A 24,758-nucleotide genomic window follows, 5' to 3' on the forward strand; every position below is an offset into this window, starting at 1 on the left:
AATTCATTCTGGGACGAGGTGCGGGGGGTGGGGGGGGCAGCGGTTCTGGGTTCGGTTAGGGGTAGGTGGCCGGGTAAAACCTGCGTTGAAGACCTGCAAAAAAGGCAAGTTAAAGTTTTTGTTAATTTTCTTTCAGCGATTTTAGTAGGTCAGGGTTTTGTAAATTTTTGTTTTTTAGAATTTTTTGGGGGTTGTCTTCCCCGCCCCCCCCCCCCCCCCCCACTCCCCCACACCCCCAGGCCCAACTCACAGCGGTAATTGGTTTTTAAAAAATGTCTGAATTTTGGAACTCTGGATTTCGGACACTCAACCTGTACAGCATTTCAACACCATCCAGGACTCCACTTCCTGTGTGCAGTGTCACAAGTAATCGATAGTAGTTACAAATGCTTGATGTATTCTGTAGTGTTTAAATTGGGTACTAACTTTTTTTTTCTTGCGAATCCAACTTCCAAATCTAATCTTTTTCCCGGTTTGGTCCTGGATTTGGTGTGCCATTGATTTTTCAGGACCTTATTATTGGATTTAGCACAAGAGCTCCTACTTCCCACTGATCACAGACTCACACATGCCCTTTAATTAAGTGATGGCATGCCATTTGGAAAACTGAATTTTCTACCCTACTTCCCGGCGGGGAGGGGATCAAGGGCCGTGGAGGGATGTATTTTATTAAATACTTAATGTTGTTGTTCAGGACAATGTTTCAAGTGTTCAAATGTCATGTGTGTCTGGACTAGTTTGTTTATTTACTATGCTCCTGTTTTAGATGGAGATTTAATCTTTTGCAAATTTAGTTCAGGATGTTTCATACAGAACATTTGTAAGGATTACAGGTGATAAATTTTCCTTGTTGGACTAGAAGAAATTATTTTTGGAATTGTCCGTATCTACTGCTTTGTATAGGATCTTGTTTCTAGTCTTGAGTTTGATATTAGCACAACCATATTGCATTGAAGAGCACAGGCTTATGTGACCTTGTATCCAAGTTTCAGTGCCAGAGGTGTAGAGGCAATGCTCCTTAGTGAGGAACAACGATTTCCTGATATAATTGTAGCCAATTCTAAAATACTAGATCAACTCCTCATCATAGGCAGTGCCTTGAAATAGAGGAAGACTTGCTTCCTCTCCAAAAATGAGTTCTCAAGTGATTGTACAGTCCAATGTGGGAATTACAGTCTGTCACAGGTGGAGCAAACAGTGGTTGAAGGAAAAGGGGGGTGGGGGAGCCTGGTTTGCTGCACGATCCTTCCGCTGTCTGTGCTTGGTTTCTGCATATTCTTGGCGACTAGACTCTAGTTGCTCAACGCCCTCCTGGATGCTCTTCCTCCATTTTGGGTGGTCTTGAGCCAGGCATTCCCAGGAGCCCAGGATGTTGCACTTTATCAAGGAGGCTTTGAGCGTGTCCTTGAAACGTTTCTTCTGCCCACCTGGGGCTTGCTTACTGTGTCAGAGCTCCGAATAAAGCACTTGCTTAGGGAGTCTTGTGTCAGGCGTGTGGACGATGTAGCCCGCCCAATGGAGCTGGTCAAGCGTGGTTAGTGCTTCAATGCTGGGGATGTTGGCCTGAGCGAGAACACTGAAGGTGCGTCTATCCTTCCAGTGGATTTGCAGGATCTTTCAGAGGCACCGCTGGTGGTACTTCTCCAGCGCTTTGAGGTGTCTACTGTATATAGTCCACGTCTCTGAGCCATATAGGAGGGCGTTATCACTACTGTCCTGTAGACCATAAGCTTGGTGCTAGATTTGAGGTCCTGGTCTTCAAACACACTCTTCCTCAGGCGACCGAAGGCTACGCTGGCACACTAGGGGTAGTGTTTGATCTCATCATCGATGTCTGCCCTTGCTGGTAGTAGGCTCCCGAGGTGTGGAAAATGGTCCACGTTGTCCACTGCCGCGCCGTGGATTTTGATAATCGGGGGGTAGTGCTGTGTGGCAAGGTCAGGTTGGTGGCGGATCTTTGTCTTACGGATGTTTAGTGTAAGGCCCATGCTTTTGTACGCCTCTGTGAAGGTGTTGACGATGGCTTGGAGTTCGGCATCTGTGTGCGCAGACGCATCGTCCGCATACTGTAGTTTGATGACCGGATGGGATAACTTTGGATCTAGCCTGGAGGCAGCGAAGGTTGAATAGATTCCAGCGGGGAGCTTGTTGAGGGTGAGATGAAGCATTGCAGCAAGGAAGGTCAAGAAAAGCATTGGTGCGATGACACAGCCCTGCTTGACCGCAGTCCGGACGTGGATTGGGTCTGTGGTGGATCCGTTGGGTCAGGATCACGGCTTGCAAGTCATTGTGGAGCAGGCGGAGGATGGTGACAAACCTTTGGGGACATTGAAATGGTGGAGGACACTCCATAGTCCCTTGCGGTTGATGGCGTCAAAGGCTTTGGGAGGTCAAAGAAGGCCATGTACAGAGGTTGGTTGCTGTTCCCTGCATTTCTCTGATAGTTGTCGCGTGGTGAAGATCATGTCCGTTGTACCCCGTAGTGGACAGAATCCACATTGTGACTCTGGGAGGTGCTCTTCAGCCAATAAACTATGAATGGATGAAAAACCTAGCCTGTAGTGCAATACTATTAATATATGTGAATTCAGGTTTTGGATTTAGAAATCTGACCAGTGTGAACCTTGGATCTTTTGATTTGAGATCCACTCTCTGGATCAATTGTACTATAGTCTGGGGAAGTAAACATCCATTACAGTATTTGAATATTCCCCTCCCTATGTACATTGCAAATATGTTTATTGTTTGTAATGCTTCTATTTGGACACTGCTACTTTAGTAACTATAGGCAGCCAGTTTTGTGTTTCTCATTATTAGGAACATTTTCAAGTAAATGTGCCTCAATTGACCAGCCCTAGGAATGGGAATGAATCAAAGTCTTCCCTGCTGGTGAATCTTGCCTCTAGCCGTATCTCCTCCCTGCCTGCAAATTAACTTGTGATGTTTGTGGTTTAGATGCTAATGGTCCAATTGATCCTTCCTCAGAGTTCTGTATTTTCTCTTTTGGGAGTAGGAAGGGTGGCAAGGGTGATATTCTAATCAGTACATTTTTTAAAAAAGCTTTTATTCAGTCTTAATCTTATCTCTCAATATGTTCTTTTTCACAAACTGGTATGGTGGGAGCTGTATCTCCTGGCCCAACACTAATTACAACTGTCTGCTGTAAAAATTATATCCATAACAGAGAAAACATTGAGACTTTTAAACATTGTGACCTCATCACATGCAAACTAGAATGTTCTTCATTTTCTTCTCCCTCCTTTTCTTTTACCAGAAAACAGCATTCAAAATACAGTATCACCTCCATTATCTGACACAATCGAGGGGGTTCCCATGCTCAATCGCGAAAATTGACATGAATCAAAACTGTCTAAATTGTGGTACTGTACAACTATGTCCTAAGTATGGTGATGAAGATTAAATACAATAGAAATAATAATTTAAATTAATCTTTTTGAGCTTGCTACAAGAAGAGATTGGTATTCTTAGGCTGTGCAGTAAAGTGGTAATTAAAGTTCCACTGATAGTTTGGAACATTCTAACCTAGCAAAGATCTGATAATGTGAAAACTGATCGGTCTTCAGTTTTGTTGTGTTCACGTGTATGTTATGCATTACATTTGTTCCTTGCCAGAAGAAGATTTTATAGGCATTGCAACTTCCATGCAGTGATATTTTTGAATTTGAATGGGCTGTAACCAATGTTAAAGTGGGATTTAATAGCACGTGCCCTTGACCTGGAACATTTTGTAGAGAGTGACATTAATGTCTTCTAGTGCAGCAGCTGATCTGTGCTGAATTAGCTAGTCTTGGCTCTGGCAACAGTGACATTGCTATACTTGGCCTTAGTACCCCGTGCTAGAGAAATGGGATCTATGAATTCAACTTCTGCGCTATTCAGTGGCCCATGCTGCAAGATGCACATGCATGCAATAAGCACTGCTGTGATGACTTTGCTACTCTCTCCCTCAATCCTAGTTGAACAGTCTATTGACTCACTATCGAGGCCCACAAATGAAGAATGGCCACATAAGCAAGGTACTCTAGGGTGACATTTGCGGAACTATAACCTGGTATGGGATGGCTTCTTCAGGAGAAGGAAGAAAATTGGTAAGGGTGGCTGGAAGAAGGGATGAACATAGAACTCCAAATTTGTTCCTGTACTGATCTTGGCAGTTTGTTTTGGGTGATTTTAGGAAGGGATCCCTACAGCTTTATTTTCCTTCCATTTCCCAGAGGAAGAAGTGCAACAATTGAAAATTCACACAGTTCACTGTAATTTTATCTTTGTTGCTCACTAGAATTTTGATACTGTCATCGAGTGGGCTTGCATAATAGTACACTAGCCAGTATAAAACCTAGCCGCATGCAGTACATTTTACAGTTGGTGGGTTGAGAGAGAGTCCACTTTGTTTTGAAATAGGCTGCAAGGCTAGATTTGGCTTTGGCGTACTTTTATTTTGCAGCGCAAGCAACAGGGAAGTGTTCAAAAACAAAGAGAAGCTATTTTCGCTGGTTGGGGATTCTAGGACTAGGGGACATAACCTACAAATTAGTGCCAGGCCTTTCAGGAGTGAAGTTAGGAAATACTTCTACACGCAAAGAATGGTAGAAGTTTGGAACTCCTTTCCACAAGTGTTAATTGATGCTAGGTTAAATGTTAATTTTAAATCTTGAGATTAATAGATTTTTTTGTGAACCAAAGGTGTTGAGGGCTATGGGCCAAAGGTGGATATATGGAGTTAGGTTGCAGATTAGCCATGATCTCATTGAATGATAGAACGGGCTCGAGGGACTGAATGGCCTACTCTTAACATAAGAAATAGGAGCAGGAGTAGGCCATTTGGCCCCTTGAGCCTGCTCTGCCATTTAATTTTTTTTTATTTTCAAAATATACTTTATTCATATAAAAATTTGTGCAGTACACTCAAAAGCAGTTCAGTACATTTAGCTGCGGTCAGCAATCCCATACACTACATTTGGGTGCTGACGGCAGTTCCGTTCGATACATTTCCTTGCTTTTCATTTCAAGTACAATACGAGATACATTGTAATACATTCGACAAATTACATTACATGTGTCACTATACAGTACACGGAATGGGTGACGGTACATTTAAATTTTTTTTTTCAACGTGCATTACGAAACAGACCTTGCATTGTACATGGCACTACATAGGTGTTTATAGATCATGGTGCTCCATGTACACAAAAAGGAAGTTCCAAGTACGGCCCGAGGGGAGTTGTGTACTGATTCCTGCCCTCGGGTTTACCGTGGCAGAAGGGCTTTAAACTGGCCCTTCCCCACCGTGCCTTTGCGGCGACTGCACCAATTTTAAATGCGTCCCTCAGTACATAATCCTGGATCTTGGATTATGCCAGTCTGCAACACGCAGACATGGACATCTCCTTGCTCTGGAAGACCAGCAAGTTTCAGCAAGACCAAAGAGCGTCTTTGACCGAGTTGATGGCCCTCCAGCAGCAGGTGATGTCTGTCTCGGTGTGTGTCCCTGGGAACAGCCCGTTGAGCACAGAGTCAGTGTTACGGAGCTGCTCGGGATGAACCTCGACAGCAACCACTGCATCTCTCTTTCCAAACCTGCCTTGCGAAGGCGCAATCCTGAAGGAGATGGGTGACAGTCTCATCCGCCCCGCAGCCGACTCGGGGCAGCGTGCCATGTTGCTGAGACGTCGGCTGTGCATGAACGCTCTGACGGGTAAGGCCCTCCTCACTGCCAACCAAGCTATGTCTTGGTGCTTGTGTGAAAGCTCTGGCGATGAGACGTTCTGCCAAACGAGTTCGACAGTCCGCTCAGGGAACCACCCGACAGGGTCCACCCTCTCCTTTCGTAGGGCACCCAGGACCTTATGTGCTGACCACTGTTTTATGGCTTTGTGGTCAAAGGGTTTTTTTGTGAAAAACTTTTCCACGAAGGACAGGTGGACAGGCATGGTCCAGCTGGTGGGGCCATTTTGAGGCAGCATGGCCAGGCCCATCCTTCGCAATACCGGGGACAGGTAGAACCTCAGCACGTCGTGACACTTGGTGTTTGTGTACTGGGGGGTCTGCACAGCTTGATGCAGCCACACACAAAGGTGGCCATCAGGATGAGGGCCACGTTCGAAACATCCTTTCATCCACTGTCCAGATATTTATACATTGTGTCTCTGCGGACACGTTCCATTTTGGACCTCCAGACAAAGTGGAAGACGACCCGGGTGACTGCCGCGGCACAGGAGCGAGAGATGGGCCAGACCTGTGCCACGTGCAGCAAACCTGAGAGCACCTCACTCCTGATGACCAGGTTCTTTCCCGCCATGCAGAGGAAGCGCAGCTTCCACCATCCCAGTTTTTGCTTCACCTTGGCGATACGCTCTTCCCAGTTTTTGGCGCACACCCCGTCCGCTCCGAATCATATTCCCAACACCTTCAGGTAATCTGGCTTAACGGTGAAGGGAATAAAGGATCGGTCGGCCCAGTTGCCAAAGAACATGGCCTTGCTTTTGCTGCAATTGATCTTCGCTCCCGAGGCCAATTCAAACTGGTCGCAGATTGTGAGCAATCTGCGGACCGACTGCGGATCCGAGCAAAAGATGGCCACGTCGTCCACTTCCAGAGAGGTCTTGACCTGAGCGCCTCCGCTGCCTGGGATCGTAACCCCTCTAATGCCCGCATCCTTCCTGATGGACCCGGCAAAAGGCTCGATACAACACACAAACAAGAGAGACGAGAGAGGACAGCCTTGCCTGACTCCAGATCTGAGCGTAAAGCTTTTAGTTTCCCACCCGTTGATTAGAACTGTGCTACAGATGTCTCTGTAGAGCAGTTGGATCCAATTGCGGATACCCTCCCCAAACCCCATTTTGGAGAGCACGTCCATCAGGTACGTGTGCGATATCTTGTCAAAGGCCTTCTCCTGGTCCAAGCTGATTAAGCAGGTGTCCACCCTCCTGTCCCGCAAGTAGGCGATCGTATCCCTGAGTAGCGCCAGGCTATCAAATCTTCCTGCCGGGGACAGCGCAGGTCTGGTCCAGGTGAATCACCAGCTCAAGAGCAGACTTAACCCTGTTGGCGATGACCTTTGACAGGATCTTGTAGTCCACATTGAGCAGCGAAATAGGCCGCCAGTTTTTGATTTCTTCCCTCTTTCCTCTTCTGCTTGTAGATGAGGGTGATGATGCCTTTCCTCATTGATTCTGACATGCTGCCGGCCAGAAGCATACCTCCGTACACTTCCAGCAGGTCTGGGCCCATCCAGTCCCACAGAGCCGAATACAACTCGACCGGTAAGCCGTCGCTTCCGGGAGTTTTACTCGTCGCAAGGGACCGGACGGTCTTTGTCAGCTTGTCCAGAGTTAATGGGTGGTCCAAACTCTCCTGCTCGCTGTCATTTAGGACCTCTGTGATAGACGACACGAAAGACTGGGAGGCCGCGCGGTCTGTGGGCTTGACGTCATACAGCCTGGCATAGAAGGATTTGCTGATCCTCAGCATGTCAGGCTGCGAAAACGTCACCGAACCGTCTTCTTCCTTTAGGCTGGTGATCACAGAGCTCCCCCTGTGTACCTTTTGGAAGAAGAAGCGCGAACACGTCTCATCCTGCTCGACGGAGCGGACTCTGGAGCGGAAAATGATTTTGGAGGACTCTGAGGCAAAGAGCGAGGCTTGCTGGCCCTTCACCACTTCGAGTTCCTCCGTGACATTGACCCCCATCGACTGCAGCAGGAGCAGGTTTTGCATGCTCTTCTGGAGTTGGGACAATTCCCTCTGTCTCCCTCTCGCCTCCTGAACACCTTTTGAGGATGAAGAACCTCTTGATGTTTGTCTTGATTGTTTCCCACCTGTGCATGGGGGAATCGCAGAGGGGTTTTACGGTTCTCCAACCTTTGTAATCCCTCTTGAGTTCCTCCACGTTTTCCGGAGTCAACAGTTTCACGTACAGCTTCCATATCCATTTGCCAACTTTCTGCTTTTCCTGTGGGCGACAGTCGGCCAGTAGGAGGCAGTGGTCAGAGAAAAAAACCGGCGTGTCGTCGGTGGATCTGACCTTGAGCGTGTGGGACACAAACAGGAAGTCAATTCTGGAACGGACGGACCGTCTGGTCTTGACCAGGTGTATCTGAGCGGTGCTCCGTCTGCAGGGTTGCTGAAGACGTCGCACAGCTTGGCATCTTTTACCGCGTCCATCAGGAGTCTGGACGTGGTGTCCACCTTGCTGTTGGCTCTGCTGGATCGTCCAGCCGCATCGATGATGCAGTTGAAGTCACCGCCCAGAATGATCGGCCTGGATGTCGCCAGCAGCAGTGGGAGTTGCTGGAAGAGGGCCAGCCGCTCGCTTCTGAGAGGCGAGGCATACACGTTAATTAGCCTTAGAGGGGAATTTTTGTACATACATCTGCTACGAGGAGGCGGCCGCCCACTACCTCCTTAACTTCGGTGATGGTGAAGTGGCCTCCCCGCAGCAGAATGCCTAGGCCGGAAGACCGGCAGTCGTTGCCTCCTGACCATATGGATGGTCCATGGGCCCACCATCGTGACCACTGCCGGTAACTGCTGAAGTGCGGCAGACCGTACTCCTGCAAGAACAGCAGGTCCGCTTTGACCTTGGCGAGGTACCCCAAGGTGGAAACACATCACGTAGTAGATTTTACGCTACGCACGTTAATACTAGCAATTTTTAAATCCATTTTAAAGCTATTTTTTACATTTACAAACATTACATTTCAGATAAATCGTTCTTTGAGGCCGTGATCTGCTCAATGGCCAGTTCCAGCATGCGTAGGTTATTACTATGAAAGTCCACTGCACCTGGCCTGGCGTGGTCGTCGTCCTCTGCCGTGGGGATGTTTCGACCAGGGGACTGCTGTAGTTCTGTCATTAAGTCCGATATGTCCTCCGCACTGTCCTCGCCTGGTGTTGGTGGTTCCCTCTTTTCCTCAGTCGTGGCGGTCTCGATCTGGTGTGCTTCGATCGCTGCGTCGCTCCTGGTATTCCGGAGATGGGGTGTGCTGGGCACTTGGCTGCTCCCGTTATCCCGGAGCTAGTCTGCGTTGGTCGCTTCTCCGCTCTCGGTGTTCCGGAGCTCATGGGCGCTTCGCTGCTTGCGGGTTCCTGGAGCAGGGCTGTGCTGGTCGCATAACTGCTCCCGGTCGTCTGTGGCTGTGGGTTTGCGTATTGCCTCTTGTTTTGGTGTCGGTGGTGAGAGGCTTTTTCTCATCTTTCCTCATCAGACGAGCTGCCGCTGCTGTCTGTCGAGGTTGCTGGCTGCCTCTTCCCTGTCGTTTCCGCAGGGGCCCTTGCTCGCCTGTTCTCCTTACGCTTGCGGGCCTTTTTCTTGACGGTCTCCCATTCCACTTCATCGTCTGCTGTCTCCTCGTTGCTGGACTCGGTGCGCTGGGGGAGAGCTTCGCTGCTGGCTGCTGGTGTCTCGCAGCTCGCCGTGGCAGGCTTCTCTTCCTCGTCGACTTGTTCCGAGTCCATGGGGGTGTTGGTCGGGGGGAGGGTGTGGCTCTCCTCTGGAGCGTTGTGTTCCTCAGCTTCCTCCTCCTCTGGTGCAATGTTCTTTGCTGCCTGCACATAGCTGAAGTTGCGCTTGCGGCAGTTTTTGTAAAGGTGCCCAGCCAGACCACAGAGGTTGCAGCACTTGGTCTCCTTACAGTCCTTTGTCTGGTGGCCTTGGTTGTTGCAGTTTCGGCAGATGAGAGTTTTGCAGCTTGCCGCCACGTGGCCTGCCTTCCCGCAGGTGCGGCACACGTTGGGTTGGCCAGCATACACCATGTAGCCCCGACTTCCTCCGATGGCAAAGCTGGAGGGGGGGGGTGCAGGATGGTTCTGCTGGCGTCCACCTTCATGGTGACCTGGATCTGGCGCTTGCTGGTCCATATCCCGTGCAAGTCTTTCACGTCGCTGCTGTTTCCTGCCCCATCGACATACTTGGCAAGGAAAGTCAGCACATCAATGACCGGGATGCGGGGGTTGTACATCTGCACTGTGATAGTGCGTCTTCTCTGCGACGGGAGGGTGAATAGTGGCTCCCAAGTTAGCACTGAGCGCAGCGGTTCACTCGCCTCCTTCAAACCCTTCAGGAACTTCAGGCAGAGGGCGACAGTTCTGAAGGTCACATCGAAATAACCTCTCTTCGGGAGGTCCTGCAAGGCGAAGATGTCGGTGACTTTCATGCCGCATGTTCCAAGCAGGATTTTCTTCACGAACAGGTCCCGGTTGATGGTTGTCTGGCCTTCCACTTTCTTCACAGTCACTCGGATGGTGTTTCAGACACCCTGGTTCGCCGCTCGGTTGGCCACCATCCGGGTTGCAGATTCCTCCTTTCGATGTGTATTGTGGCCGAAGCCCTCAATCTGTTGTGGTGCCTCCAGGCCCGCCGAATAGCCGGTCGACATGCAGATTTTCCTCTTCTCTCCAATTGGCGCCTGGCCCAAGCCAAAGGCCAGAGCCAGCAAAACTGGAAAAACGAGTTTCTGCAGTCAGTTAATTTGCATATGAATGCCCAATCAACAGATACTACACTTGATCTTAGCCAAAAGGCCGAGAAGCGATAGCCTTTGAGCAGTTGGGTTTAGAGAAACTATCTCCTCTGGTGGGACAGTCCAGAACTACCTTCTCTGCCATTTAATTTTTTTTAATTACAAAATATACTTTGTCATTTAATTTTTTTTTTTTGAAATTCGTAGCCAATCGTTCCAATTCTTTGTCAAATCACAAACGCCAGAGGTCACCTTGCACACACCAAGGATCACTCTGCGCCAATGCTCTTAGCCAAAAGGCCTAGAGCCACTGCACCGTTCCTGGAAGTACTGCAATACCAGGTTCGTGCCATGGAGGTGGATGGGTCAGGTCCCCCACACACCTCCGTGGAGGTGGATGGGTCAAGCCACCCCACCCACCTCCTGTTTCCAAAAAAGCAAGCATATACCTTCCTGATCCAGGGAAAACCACCCGGAGGTCATGGTGGCTACTCCCCTGTCAGGTCAGTTACGCATGATCTTAGCCAAAAGGCCGAGAAGCTTTGTCATTTAATTTTTTTTTTTATAAATTCGTAGCCAATCGTTCCAATTCTTTGTCAAATCACAAACGCCAGAGGTCACCTTGCACATGCCAAGGATCACTCTGCGCCAATGCTCTTAGCCAAAAGGCCTAGAGCCACTGCACCGTTCCTGGAAGTACTGCAATACCAGGTTCGTGCCATGGAGGTGGATGGGTCAAGCCACCCCACACACCTACGTGGAGGTGGATGGGTCAAGCCACCCCACCCACCTCCATTTAATATCATACCTGATCTTGGGCTCAGCTCCACTTTCCTCTCCCCATAACCCTTCACTCCCTGTTTTATGTTCCTATGCACCCTTTTTATAATATGGCAACCAGAATTGTACGCAGTACTCCCAAGTGTGGTCTAACCAAGGATCGACGTAAGTTTAGCATAACTTCTCTACTTGTCAATTCTATCCCTCTCGAAATAAACTATGTTTGCTTTGCTTTTGTTATGGCCTTATTAACCTGCATCGCTACTTTTAGTGATTTGTGTATTTGGACTCGGAGATCCCTTTTGCTCTTCAAATCCTATTTAGATTCTTATTTTCCAAGTAATATGTACCCTCTTTATTTTTCTTACCAAAATGTAATGGCTCACACTTATCTGTATTGAAATTCATTTATCAATTATATATCCATTCTCCAAGTTTATTAATGTTGTCTTGTATTTTGTTGCAGTCATCCTGAGTGTTGACTAACCTCCCAATTTGGTCTCGTCTACAAATTTAGAAATTGTGTTTTTGATTCCAAAGTCTAAATTGTGAACAACCGTGATCCCAGCACTGATTCTTTGATGTTTCGAGTGTGTATCTTAAAGTTACACAGACGTAATGCAATAATCTTTAGATACTGGCTAACGTGTTGTGTATTACCAGGATCTCTCTATTTCAGATTTACAGAATTTATAATTTTTCTTTTTATTCTGTTGTATATTAAGTTATGTGGCAGATGGGCATTTAACTGTTTCTAATATCTTTTTTGTTTTTACCACATATTGAGCAGTGACTTGGGATTTGTTATCTGCCAAATAAGATTTAACATCATTGAATGATGCTTCCAGCAGTTAATTGCTCACTTTAACAGTGTACTGTTGTAATTTAAGGAATATTCTCCTGGGTAGAGCTTAATTCCTGAACCTCAAGATTAAACTATAGTCATTCAAATTGACTGGTTAGCTTTTGTATTAACTTCACTAAGCATATTTTATTGAAGGAGGAGGCTTTTATTTAGAAACTTTAACATTTGATTGATACAGAAAACAGCACCAGGTTTTTTTTTATTGGGCATGCAGTTTACAAACTGCAAAGTAAATATTGTTGCTGTCAAAAGATGAGTCTTTTTATAACCAGTAAAATCACTACTCTGGTACATTTTAGTACTGTATAATATTTCTGATATTAGTAATATTTTTCTTGCAGTGTAAAATTGACACAAGGCTCAAACACAGAATCCATCTAGCCACAGTTCCAGGAGTTGAAGGTTAACTACTTTGGCCCATTTGACTGCTTCACAAATTCTTTCTCCCCAGAGCATGGCCAGACTGGTGACCATAAACACAATCGGGGTTGTTTCATCTCACTGGAATTTGCGCACACAAAGGCCAACCAGGACATGTACAGCTGGGACTCATAATCCTCAAGTGGAAGGAAGTTAATTGCACAGCATGCATGAGTGGGTACATTCCTGAATTCATGAAACTCTGGTGACTGTGCAGTCTGCTGAGATTTTACTCCCTATTGTTCACTGGTTGAAGGGGTGGATTGCATGTGTTGCAGGATATGACGATGTGGTGTTTGGTGAGTGTAGTCTACAGTGTTTATTTGTGTAAGTGTTATACAAAATATTATCTTTTAAATTTTCAACCAAGATTACAAAATCCCTTAAGGTGCAAAATGTACTGTTGGAAGTTATATATTGGGAAGACGCGAACACTTCGAGTGTATTCGTCGGGAGCATGCGGAAGCCAAGTACAAACACAGAACTGTAAAACAATCCAAGCATCCCTCCCACCTGTCCCTTCAACCACCTCCTGTCCCACCAGTGGCAGAGACTGTAGATCCCGCATTGGTCTTATCAGTCACCTGAGAACTCATTAATGTGGAAGCAAATCAACCTCGACTCCGGGGCATTGCCCAAGAAGATTCCTTGGAATTTCTGGAAAATACCGGTTTGAAGTGTTGCTCAGTTTTGCATAACATATTAAAAGGGATGCTGATTTTGTATACAAGATCAGTTGATATTGGTTGCTTCTTCAAAAAAAAAACCTGATTTTTATTTTTGAGATTTAAAGCAATCTCATCATAATTTAGCAAATTGAATGGGAAGTGTAAAACACTGCATCTATATTTTGGTCCAAAAGATGCTTTTTAAAAAAATAATACAGCACCATTTTACATCTGCGGTTGCATTTTACTTCATAAGTCATTAACATGAGTGCAAGCATGAAATGTATTCTAAATGTGTGTGCGCATCTTAATGTGATCTGTGATATTTTGACACTTTTGGGGGGGGAGGGGTGGAGAAAATTCTCGAGGAAAAACCGGGTGGGTTGGAGATGGTGGTGGTGGGGGCTGCAGGGAAAGGAGGGAATTGGAAAAATCTAAAACGTGCCCACTTTCACCTTTTACTCGGGGGAGAGCAGCCAGCCAACCAGCTGCCAGGAGGTGGATTGGCATTTTTAATTATTATAATGAGGCCTGAAGCCTCTGCTTTAAGCTGCAGGTGGTCGGGGCTCAGAATTCCCGGTAGCTGCAATGAGGCGAGCACCGCCTCGGGGAGCAATTCTTGTGGGCCAGGAGGAGCAGAAATGCTTCTTCCTGGCCCCACAAACTCCCCCCACCAGCAGCCTGTCCCTTGGGGTTGGAGATCAGATCCCCCCCACCCCCCCCCCCAGGATCGCGATTCAGCCTGTCAATTACATCACATGCACGCTGTGAAGTTCAATCTCTGATTTTTGTTTATGCAAACAGCAGACTGCCATATGGTGAGCAATTGCTCTAAAGGTGACTGAAGATGAGGAGCAATAGATTATTGCACAACCTCTTGCCTCTTAATAGGCAAGAACATAACCAATTACAGTATAATTTGTAATGTCTGTAAGCTTGTAATGTTTGTAGCTCCACACTGTGGATGTGGACGTATTGTGTACTGCAACTACAGAGTTAATAATAAAAAGTAGCAGGAAGTTCCAGAGACTTCTATGAGCTGCCTGCCATGTTAGAAAGCTGTGTGTGCTTGTGCTTTGTGAATATATCACATTTGGCGGCGAGATGGGATTTTTCAGATGATATTTAAAGCTGAAATTTTGTGGGTGAAGGATTCAACCAGCCAACAGACTTTGGAAGCTTCTGTGTCTTTGGAAAAAGCTACAAAATCCGAGGTAAAAAACGAGCACACTAGTTTAAACTGCAGAGTCAAAAATGGCGGCATCCATAGCAGTAATGGGACACTTAGGTGAATATAAACGTGACCAGGAAAGGTTTAAAGCATATGTGGATTGGCTAGAAATTTATTTCACTGCAAATAATACAATCGAAGTTCCAGGGAATGCAGATCAGAACCAGGCTGTGTTGGAATGGAAGCGAGCTATTTTCTTATCTGTAGTTGGACCTGAATTGTATGAAACGCTGATAAATCTGCTTGTGCCTGACGAGCCAAAGGACACAATGCTTAGAGATTTTAATGAAGCTGGTGCAGCACTACAATCCCAAACCATTAGAAATTGCTGAAAGCAAACGTTTCGGTATACAAAATCAAAAGACTGATGAAAGTATCCGTGATTACATTGTGGCATTAAGAAAAGCTATATGTTCACTGCAATTTTGGAAACTTTCAAAACCGAGCATTGCAGGATCGTTTTGTTTGAGGGTTGAAAAATGATGTGATCAGAAGAAAGTTATTGACGACGGATGACTTGACTTTTGAGATTACTTGTCAGACAGCGAGGTCGATGGGCATGGCCGATCAATATTCCCGAGAATTTCATCATAATTACAGTCGTCAGACAACCGAGGTGAATTGCCTGCAGGTTCAAAGTAAAAGGCGGTGGGGGCCCAAAGTCTCAGAAACTGGAAATTCGGATAGAGCGTTAAAGTCGTGCTATCGGTGCCTGGGACAACACATTGCTCAAAGTTGTCCATATGTGAAGGCAGAGTGTTTCTTCTGCAGAAAGACTGGGCATCTTGCAAAGGCATGCTCACTGAAGGGTAAACCAGCTTTCACAACTATGAGTAGAAATCCCCAGAGACTACATAGCATGGAAGAACAACAGGACGAGGAGATGTTAGAGTTGCACATCATCAGGAGCATGAGGTTAACGGACAGCGATTCGAAAAGTATCAAAATCCACATAGAGGTTGCGGGATTCAAGATACCAATGGAAATCGACACTGGTACATCCATAAGTGTAGTAGCGGAGTCGCTATGCCTCGACAAATTGTGTGATTTCCCATTGGAGAAATCCAAGATAGAGCTGCGAGGCTACTCGGGAGAGAAAATTCCTGTGGTAGGTCGTATCACCATACCGGTGAAATATAAGGATCAATTTCAGAACTTGCCTCTAATAGTAGTGAAAGGAGACAAGTCTGCCTTACTTTGTAGAAATTGGTTGAAATCACCTGAAGCTGAATTGGAGTGAGATTTTCCATGTGGAAGTGAGATTTGCGTCAACGGATGATATCAAGAAGTATCTGAAGGTGTTCTACGAAACAGGCAGTCCGCTTCAAGGCAAGTGTCAGGGTACAGAAGGATGCTAGATCAGTTTACTGCAAGCCACATTCCGTACCATATGCACTGAGAAAGTTGAGCAAGAACTCAGAAGACTAGAGACTGAGAACATTATTTCTAAGGTAGATCGTTGTGATTGGGCTACACCCATTGTTGTACCGAAGTCCGATGGTAAGGTAAGATTGCGTGGTGGTTATAAAGTAACCGTAAACCAGGTTCTAGAGGGTAATATCCCCAATACATTGCCAAATATAGAAGATTTGTTCACAACACTGATAGGTGGTCAGATCTTCTCAAAACTGGATCTTACGAATGCCTACTTATAGCTTGAACTAGATTAGGAGTCCAAGTCACGTTTGACTATACATACTCATCTAGGTCTATATCAATTTGATAGGCGACTGTTTGGAGTGTCTTCCACTCCTGCCATATTCCAAGGGGTGATGAACTAGATTTTGCAAGGTATTGAAGGGGTAGTATGTTATTTGGATGACATACTAATTTCAGCACCAAATAGGCAAATTCATAATAACACATTGAATGAAATCCTCAAACGGCTAGAGAAGCACAGAATACGAGTGTCTGCTCGTAAGTGTTAGTTATTTAAAAACTCAGTGGAGTACTTAGGGTACAGAGTAGACAAAGATGGTTTACATCCAACCATGGGGAAAGCTGGATGCAATCAGAAATGCACCCACTCCCAGGAATGTCACTGAACTTTGTTCATTCTTGGGTCTATTGAATTATTATGGGAAGTTCCTACCAAATTTGGCGACAGTATTCCATCCACTGAATGAACTATTGAAAAAACAGGTCCATTGGAAGTGATCAAAAGAATGCGCTACAGCATTTAAGGAGTGTAAAAGCAAATTGGTGGAGAGCACCATGTTAGTTCACTACGTCATATCTAAGGAGATCAAGCTAGCATGTGATGCCTCTCCGTATGGAGTTGGGGCAGTGATCTCTTATGTATTAAGTAGTGGGGAGGAGAGATCAATTGCTATTGCTTCACTCACGCTCAGTGCCAGTGATAATAATTATGCGCAAATCGAAAGGGAAGCTTTGGCATTAATTTTTGGGGTCAAGTTTCACAAATACTTGTATGGTCGTAAGTTTACCATCGTTACAGACCATAAGCCCCTAACAGCAATCCTCCATCCAAAGTCCCTAGTTCCAACATTACCTGCAGCCCGAATGCAGAGATGGGCTTTGATTTTTGTCAGCATATACATATGATATTGAATATAGATGATCAGCTGATCACAGTAATGCTGATGCAATTGCCTTCCCCATCACAAGTTATACCCAATAGGGAAGAAGTGTTTTATTTTTCATACATTGATGAACTGCCAGAAGAGATTGGTAGAGCAACCAAACGTGACCCAGTGATGTCAAAGGTGTATGATTATATTGCAAATGGATGGCCAAACCAGGTAACAGACAAAGATATTCATGTATTCTTCATTCGTAGGAATGAATTATCAGTTGATAAAGATTGTATCATGCGAGGTGCAAGAGTGGTTATACCAAATAAATTCAGGTCCAAATTATTAGCAGACCTCCATAACCAGCACCTGGTCATATGCTTGACCAAGAGTTTTGCACGCAGTTATTTATGATGGCCAGGTCTTGATAAAGATATAGAGTACCTCGTGAGTCAGTGTACGACATGTCAATCGGTAAGCAAGCAACCACCACCAGTACCATTACAGCCATGGAAATGGCCTCCCTGGGTGTGGCAAAGGCTACATATTGATTTTGCTGAGTTAGAAGGACAACAATTGTTCATTGCGATAGCCATTCGAAGTGGGTTGAGGTGTATCCAATGTGGAAAATAACAACAAGTAAACATTGGACATTTTGCGAAGTTTATTTTCTTCATTTGGCCTTCCAGAAGAAATTGTTTCGAATAATGGACCACAATTTCGTTCAGAAGAATTTGCACAGTTCATGAGCAAAAATGGTGTGAAACATACCAAGGTTCCACCATACCACCTTGCTTCGAGTGGTGCAGCAGAGCACACTGTACAAATTGTAAAATGTGCCCTTCTAAAACAAATTGGACCCAAATCCAAAGAAACGACAGTTGTCATTGGATCACAGATTGGCTAATTTTCTAATTACGTATCGTAATACTCCTCGTACAACTACTGGTAGAATGCCAGCAGCATTGTTTCTCAAATGACAGCTACGAACCAGATTCTCGTTATTAAAACCAAACTTGGCCCAGTCCGTAGAAGAGACACAATTAAGACAAAGAGAATCATGATAGAGGTAGAAATTAACTTAGAATGTGAGAGTGAAGAACCATCACCATAAATGGGTAAAGTGGTTACTAGGAAGAGTGGTGAAGATATGTGGTCCTCGCACATATTTGGTCAAGATGTTTGATAATGGACAGGTTAGGTTTGTTCATATTGATATTTTACCTACAGACATGGAAGGAGTTGAAGGTGGGAATTATCCAATTATTTCTGACTCATCAAATAGTTTTGATACACCAGTAGCATATCCTACATCTAATGTACTGGAAACAAATCCAAGAGAAAATCAGAATTTAAGTCTGAGTCTGAGTCAGGAAAACAAACAGCCTGAAGTTAGTGAGTTCAAGTGAAAATCAAGGAAATTCCATGGAGGAAAACATTCCTCAGGATGAGCCTCGAAGGAGTTTAGATTCGTCATCATGTTTGGAAGGTTCTGTTCGAGAGTGAAGGTATCCCCTTCGAAATAGAAAACAAGTGGTTAAGTTAAATTTGTAAATATGGAAAAAATAAGTCTATATCCTGTGTTATGTATAAACATGCAAGCTATGTATGATATAATAACTTCATTAAGGAGGGAGAAGTGTACTGTCTGTAAGCTTGTAATGTTTGTAGCTCCACACTAGATGTGGACGTATTGTGTACTGCAACTATAGAGTTAATAATAAAAAGAAGCAGAGATTCCGGAGACTTCCGAGAGCTGACTGCCATGTTAGAAAGCATATATGTGAATATATCACAATTCTTTTCAACATTTTTCAATTGTTCACTATACTTGCCACTTTTATCCATTTTACCAGTTGTGCAATTCTGTGATTTTGTTTCTTCCTTCCCGAGGATTCTCCATCAGACAGCATCTTGTACTGATGAGTGATTAGCCCAAGCACGCTCTGTTGTTGCTTGGAACTAGATAAGAGGTGCCTGACGAATGGCCCATACTCACTATTACTTGATCGCCACTCACGCAACACACTTCACCAAGGAAACTGTCTCGTAGAATCCATTGTTCAATCGACACTGCTTAACATTTTGGTACAGGAGTGGTGTAAACTTGAAATTTAGGAAAATAATCCAGCTTTCTCCTCGTGTTTATTTTTGTACAAAAATTTGAAGGCATGTGAAAAATTTGTGCTCTCCTGAGAACTTTGGTTCTGGTATGATTTTTAAAAGCTGATTCTCAACTGAGCTTTTCATTTCTAATACTCAATAAATGTGGCCTTTCCAGCATCCATATACTGAAAACAAATGATAAAAGAAAATTCCTAAAACTAGCATCTCGCAATATATTGAATTTCAAATCTTAATCACCAGTAATCTTCAGGCACTTGGTTCCCAAAAGAAAATCTGTCCGACCTGAACTTGAAAATAAACTTCAAAAATAAAGTGACATAGTTAATTCAGAGATTAAGGTCCTGAACTTAAGGAAAGGTAACTTCGATGGTATGAGACGTGAATTGGCTAGAATAGACTGGCGAATGATACTTAAAAGGTTGATGGTGGATAGGCAATGGCAGACATTTAAAGATCACATGGATGAACTTCAATTGTACATCCCTGTCTGGAGTAAAAAAAAAACTGGGAAGGTGGCTAAACCATGGCTAACAAGGGAAATTAGGGATAGTGTTAAATCCAAGGAAGAGGCATATAAATTGGCCAGAAAAAGCAGCAAACCTGAGGACTGGGAGAAATTTAGAATTTGGCAGAGGAGGACAAAGGGTTTAATTAGGAGGGGTGAAAATAGAGTATGAGAGGAAGCTTGCTGGGAACATGAAAACTGACTGCAAAAGCTTCTATGGATATGTGAAGAGGAAAAGATTAGTGAAGACAAACGTAGGTCCCTTGCAGTCAGAATCAGGTGAATTTATAATGGGGAACAAAGAAATGGCAGACCAATTGAACAAATACTTTGGTTCTGCCTTCACGAAGGAAGACACATATAATGTTCTGGAAATACTAGGGGACCGAGGGTCTAGCGAGAAGGAGGAACTGAAGGTAATCCTTTATTAGTCAGGAAACTGTGTTGGGGAAATTGATGGGATTGAAGGCCGATAAATCCCCAGGGCCTGATAGTCTGCATCCCAGAGTACTTAAGGAAGTGGCCCTAGAAATAGTGGATGCACTGGTGATCATTTTCCAACAGTCTATCGACTCTGGATCAGTTCCTCTGGACTGGAGGGTAGCTAATGTAACACCACTTTTTAAAAAAGGAGGGAGAGAGAAAACGGAGAATTACATCGGTTAGCCTAACATTGGTAGTGGGGAAAATGTTGGAATCAATTATTAAAGATGAAATAGCAACGCATTTGGAAAGCAGTGACAGGATCAAGCCAAGTCAGCATGGATTTATGCTGACAAATCTTCTAGAATTTTTTGAGGATGTAACTAGTAGAGTGGACAAGGGAGAACCAGTGGAAGTGGTGTATTTGGACTTTCAAAAGGCTTTTGACAAGGTCCCACACAAGTGATTGGTGTGCAAAATAAAACACATGGTATTGGGGGCAATGTACTGACGTGGATAGAGAACTGGTTGGCAGACAGGAAGCAGAGTGTCAGGATAAGCGGATCCTTTTCAGAATGGCAGGCAGTGACTAGTGGGGTGCTGCAGGGCTCAGTGCTGGGACCCCAGCTATTTACAATATACATTAATGATTTAGATGAAGGAATTGAGTGTAATATCTCCAAGTTTGCAGATGACACGCAGCTGTGAGGAGGACGCTAAGAGGATGCAGGGTGACTTGGACAGGTTAGGTGAGTGGGCAAATGCATGGCAGATGCATATAATGTGGATAAATGTGAGGTTATTCACTTTGGTGGCAGAATATTATCTGAATGGCGGCAGATTAGGAAAAGGGGAGATGCAACGAGACCTGGGTGTTATGGTACATCAGTCATTGAAAGTTGGTATGCAGGTACAGCAGACGATGAAGAAGGCAAATGGTATGTTGGCCTTCATAGCTAGGGGATTTGAGTATTGGAGCAGGGAGGTCTTACTGCAGTTGTACAGGGCCTTGGTGAGGCCTCACCTGGAATATTGTGTTCAGTATTGGTCTCCTAATCTGAGGAAGGACGTTCTTGCTATTGAAGGGATTGCAGCGAAGGTTCACCAGACTGATTTCTGGGATGGCAGGACTGACATATAAGGAGAGACTGGATCGACTGGGTCTGTATTCACTGGAGTTTAGAAGGATGAGAGGGGATCTCATACAAACATATAAAATTCTGACTGGACTGGACAGGCTAGATGCAGGAAGAATGTTCCCGATGTTTGGGAAGTCCAGAACCAGGGGTCACAGTCTAAGGATAAGGGGTAAGCCATTTAGGACTGAGCTGAGGAGAAACTTCTTCACTCAGAGTTGTTAATCTGTGGAATTCCCTACCGCAGAGAGTTGTTGATGCCAGTTCATTAGATATATTCAAGAGGGAGTTAGATATGGCCCTTACGGCTAAAGGGATCAAAGGGTATGGAGAGAATGCAGGAAAGGGGTACTGAGGTGAATGATCAGCCATGATCTTATTGAATGGTGGTGCAGGCTCGAAGGGCCGAATGGCCTACTCCTGCACCTGTTTTCTATGTTTCTAAATGTTTGTATCTAACAAACTTTCAATTTAACAGAGTTGGTGCATTGTGTCATTTGGTCAAGTCTACCACAGAATCCATACACTCATAGACTGTGTAAACCAAATGTGAAATAAAGTAGTGTTGAAGTTGCTTCACTGTAATAGGAAGGACTAGAGAGCTAAGCTTCATTGTGTTGGAATGTTGTCAATAACTTTGTCTTGAATGAGAAAATTAATCATTCAGATAGGAGCCCACACAGCCTCTGATCAAGTCATGGATATATCATAGGAAATTTTGTATTACTGTACAAGCTTATAATCTTCCACATCATCTTTCACCAAACCAGGGGTTACTGTTTAAGCAACATATGTTTGGAATCCTTGAATATATGATGTAACCGACCTCACTGCCAACTGGAAAATTTTGTGTGGTGCAAAGCCTGGAGGAATAAATTTACAAGCTTAATCCCAGACACATGTACTGTTTCATACAGCGTAATGCTGAAAACACTTTCCACAATTAAAGTTGGTAAATATCAAAATAAAAGCAATCCCATCTGATTAGTATAAATCTAGCTGTGCTAAAGGTGAGATGTTTACATGCTGCTGCACTACATTTTACTCTTTTTTTTTAATGCTTTTTGTTTCTGTGTAAAATAATTGGCAATCTTGCATCTTGAGTCATAAGATTGTAGATTCAAGACTAGGTTGACAAAGTACTGCATTATCAGAGGTGCTGACCTTTTTGGGTTGCCTAACCAGTTGTTCAAGAGAAAATTAAAAACCCCATGGCACTATTTAAAAACAGTAGGAAGTTGTCCCAGTATCCTGCCCAATATTCATCCCTAAACCAACCCAACCAAAAAAACACAGATTTTCTAGCCATTAATATTAATGCTAGTTTGTGGGACTTCATTTCATGCAAAATGACTGCATGTTTAACTATGTGGCCACAGTGACTACGCTTCAAAGCAATTAATTATAAAGCATTTTGGGATGTCGTGGTAGAAGGAAAGAACTTGAACTTGTATAATGCGTATTACATCCTCAAGACATCGCAAAGTGCTTCATGGCCAATGGATTATTTTTATGAAGCGTAGTCACATGTTTGTAAACAAAAGTGGTACCAATCCACACAAAGCAATGTCTCACATACAACAAATAGAAGTTAATGACCAGTTAATCAGCTTTTTGGTGGTATTGATTTGAAGCTGAATGTTGGCCAATGCGAGAGAATTCCTGAGGGCTTTGATTTAACATCTCAGCCTGGATAACGGCCCAGAATTTGCAGTCAGCGACTTTGCCGTTGGCCCAAACTAAGCGTCTCTCAAAGATCTCGCAATCTCTGTGTCGAAGTTCAGGTTTTCCGACGAGTAATTTAAATCAACGTAGATTAGTGGGGATCCCATAACGTGAGCTGCTGTGACGTCAACCGACTGTCTAAGCAGCCAATCAAAATGCAGAATTCTCACAGCGCATAAGGAACTGGGCAAGCTCTTAAAAATTTTAACAAAAAATGTTGAACAAAACAGTTTGGGGCTCGCGCATGGGAAAAGGCAAATCTGAACTAAAGATGAACAAACTTTAAAAAAAAATTACGTTTCTTAAATTTGAATTTTTATTAAAATGGATAAATTTGACTGCACAAAATTAAAATTAATTTTTCAGGGCCATAACCTTTTGTTTAGCAGTCAATACACTGTTAAAACCCCAGTTACAACTGATACAAAGGGGTCTAACTTTTAACAGCATAGTTACTGCAGAAGAGCCAAAGTTTTATGTCCATTTCCTAGATTTGAGCAATTTCACTGATTGGCTCTGTGGGGGAAGGGCCCATAGCACAGCCTGTAGAGGAGCAGTGAATGACCGACCACAACTTCAGCATTTCCATATGCATGCGCTAAGCTTCGAAGTTGTGGTCTGTTTCAAAGGCGAAATGATGGCGAACGCTGCCTGTTTGCCATCACCAGGTCTGCAAATTCTGGGCCTATGTGCTCCAAGTCCTAGGGCTCAATTTTCCCCAAAGCGCTTTTTGGGCGCACTTGAAGAGTTACGCCTGTTTTTTTGGGGGCCCAAGTACGCCTCCAAAAAATGTTTGTTTCCCCATTGGTTTTTTAAATTTTGGCGTGGCCTAACCTGTCCTTTTAGTTTTTGGGGTGGAGCCTTGATCTGCGCCAAAAAGATGGGGTTGTCACGGTAATCAGGGACACATTGCGAGCTGAGGCTGCAAAGTGAAACATACAGCCAGCTCACAACACATTAAAACATATTGCATCAACTTTAAAAACGCATTAAAATATATTGCAGCAACTTCCCTCCAATTATTAAATCCAGTCCCGCTCCCCGCACCTAGCCCTGGCTGAAGGGCTTGCCGGTTTGTTTGCCTAGCCCTCCCCGAGCCCCTTGTCTGTGCCGATCCAGCTCCAGCTCCGCAGCCCCGAGTGCCTTCCCAGTCCTCTGCCCCTAGCCCTGGCTGAAAGGCTTGCTGGTCATGGTCCGAAGGGCTTGTTGGTCCAATCCCCTGCCCAACCCTGGCCCCGAGTGCCTTACTAGTCCCGGTCCCCTGCTCCTAGCCCAGGCCAAAGGGCTTGCTGGTCCGATTTCCTGCCCCCATCGCAGGCCGAATGGCTTCCCCCTCTCTTTTCCCCCTCTCTTACCTTTCCTGCTGCTGTCCAGGCATCTGCTGCACTTACCTGTGCCAATTTCCTTACCTGCTCCAATTTCTTTAACTCTCCAGAAGGTTTTTCTACAGAGGCCACATTCGCTAGCCTAAGCAGAACTGGAGTAACTCTCAGCTGGCCAAACTTGCCTAAATGGCCAGAATTGGTGCAGGTGGCAGGTTACGCCCCCTTTGGCTGGAAAAAAAGACTTGCCTAAAAAAGATCATAACTAGCGGAGTTACGCCAGTGTAAATTGATTGGGGAAACTGTGATTATTTTAACAGGCCAAAAAAAGCAGCCAGCTCCAAAAAAATGGTGCAAATCACTGGGGAAAATTGAGCCCCTAGAGTGGTGCTTTAGATGAGGATGCTACCACAGAGCCAAACTGACACTCCAAGAGGTGTAATCAAGAAGTAGGTCAAAGTTATTTCATTTTTCTTTTCTTGACTTCCAAATTGCCAAAACACTTGTTGTGTTTTGCTAATCATATCTCAGGAAAGTA

General features: G+C 44.7%; 1 protein-coding gene and 2 pseudogenes across 2 annotated transcripts in view; 1 reads left to right on the forward strand and 2 right to left on the reverse strand.

Annotated features, from left to right (window-relative positions):
- The window catches only part of sdc2 (syndecan 2), a 135,358-nt gene that overhangs the window by 39,127 nt on the left and 71,473 nt on the right, over positions 1 to 24,758 (forward strand). The window lies entirely within an intron of this gene.
- Positions 10,418 to 10,557, reverse strand: LOC139279340 (U2 spliceosomal RNA; annotated as a pseudogene).
- On the reverse strand, positions 10,790 to 11,028 carry LOC139279522 (U2 spliceosomal RNA; annotated as a pseudogene).

The sequence above is a fragment of the Pristiophorus japonicus genome, chromosome 1 (assembly GCF_044704955.1).
Source record: "Pristiophorus japonicus isolate sPriJap1 chromosome 1, sPriJap1.hap1, whole genome shotgun sequence".
Classification (NCBI taxonomy): Eukaryota; Metazoa; Chordata; class Chondrichthyes; family Pristiophoridae; genus Pristiophorus; species Pristiophorus japonicus.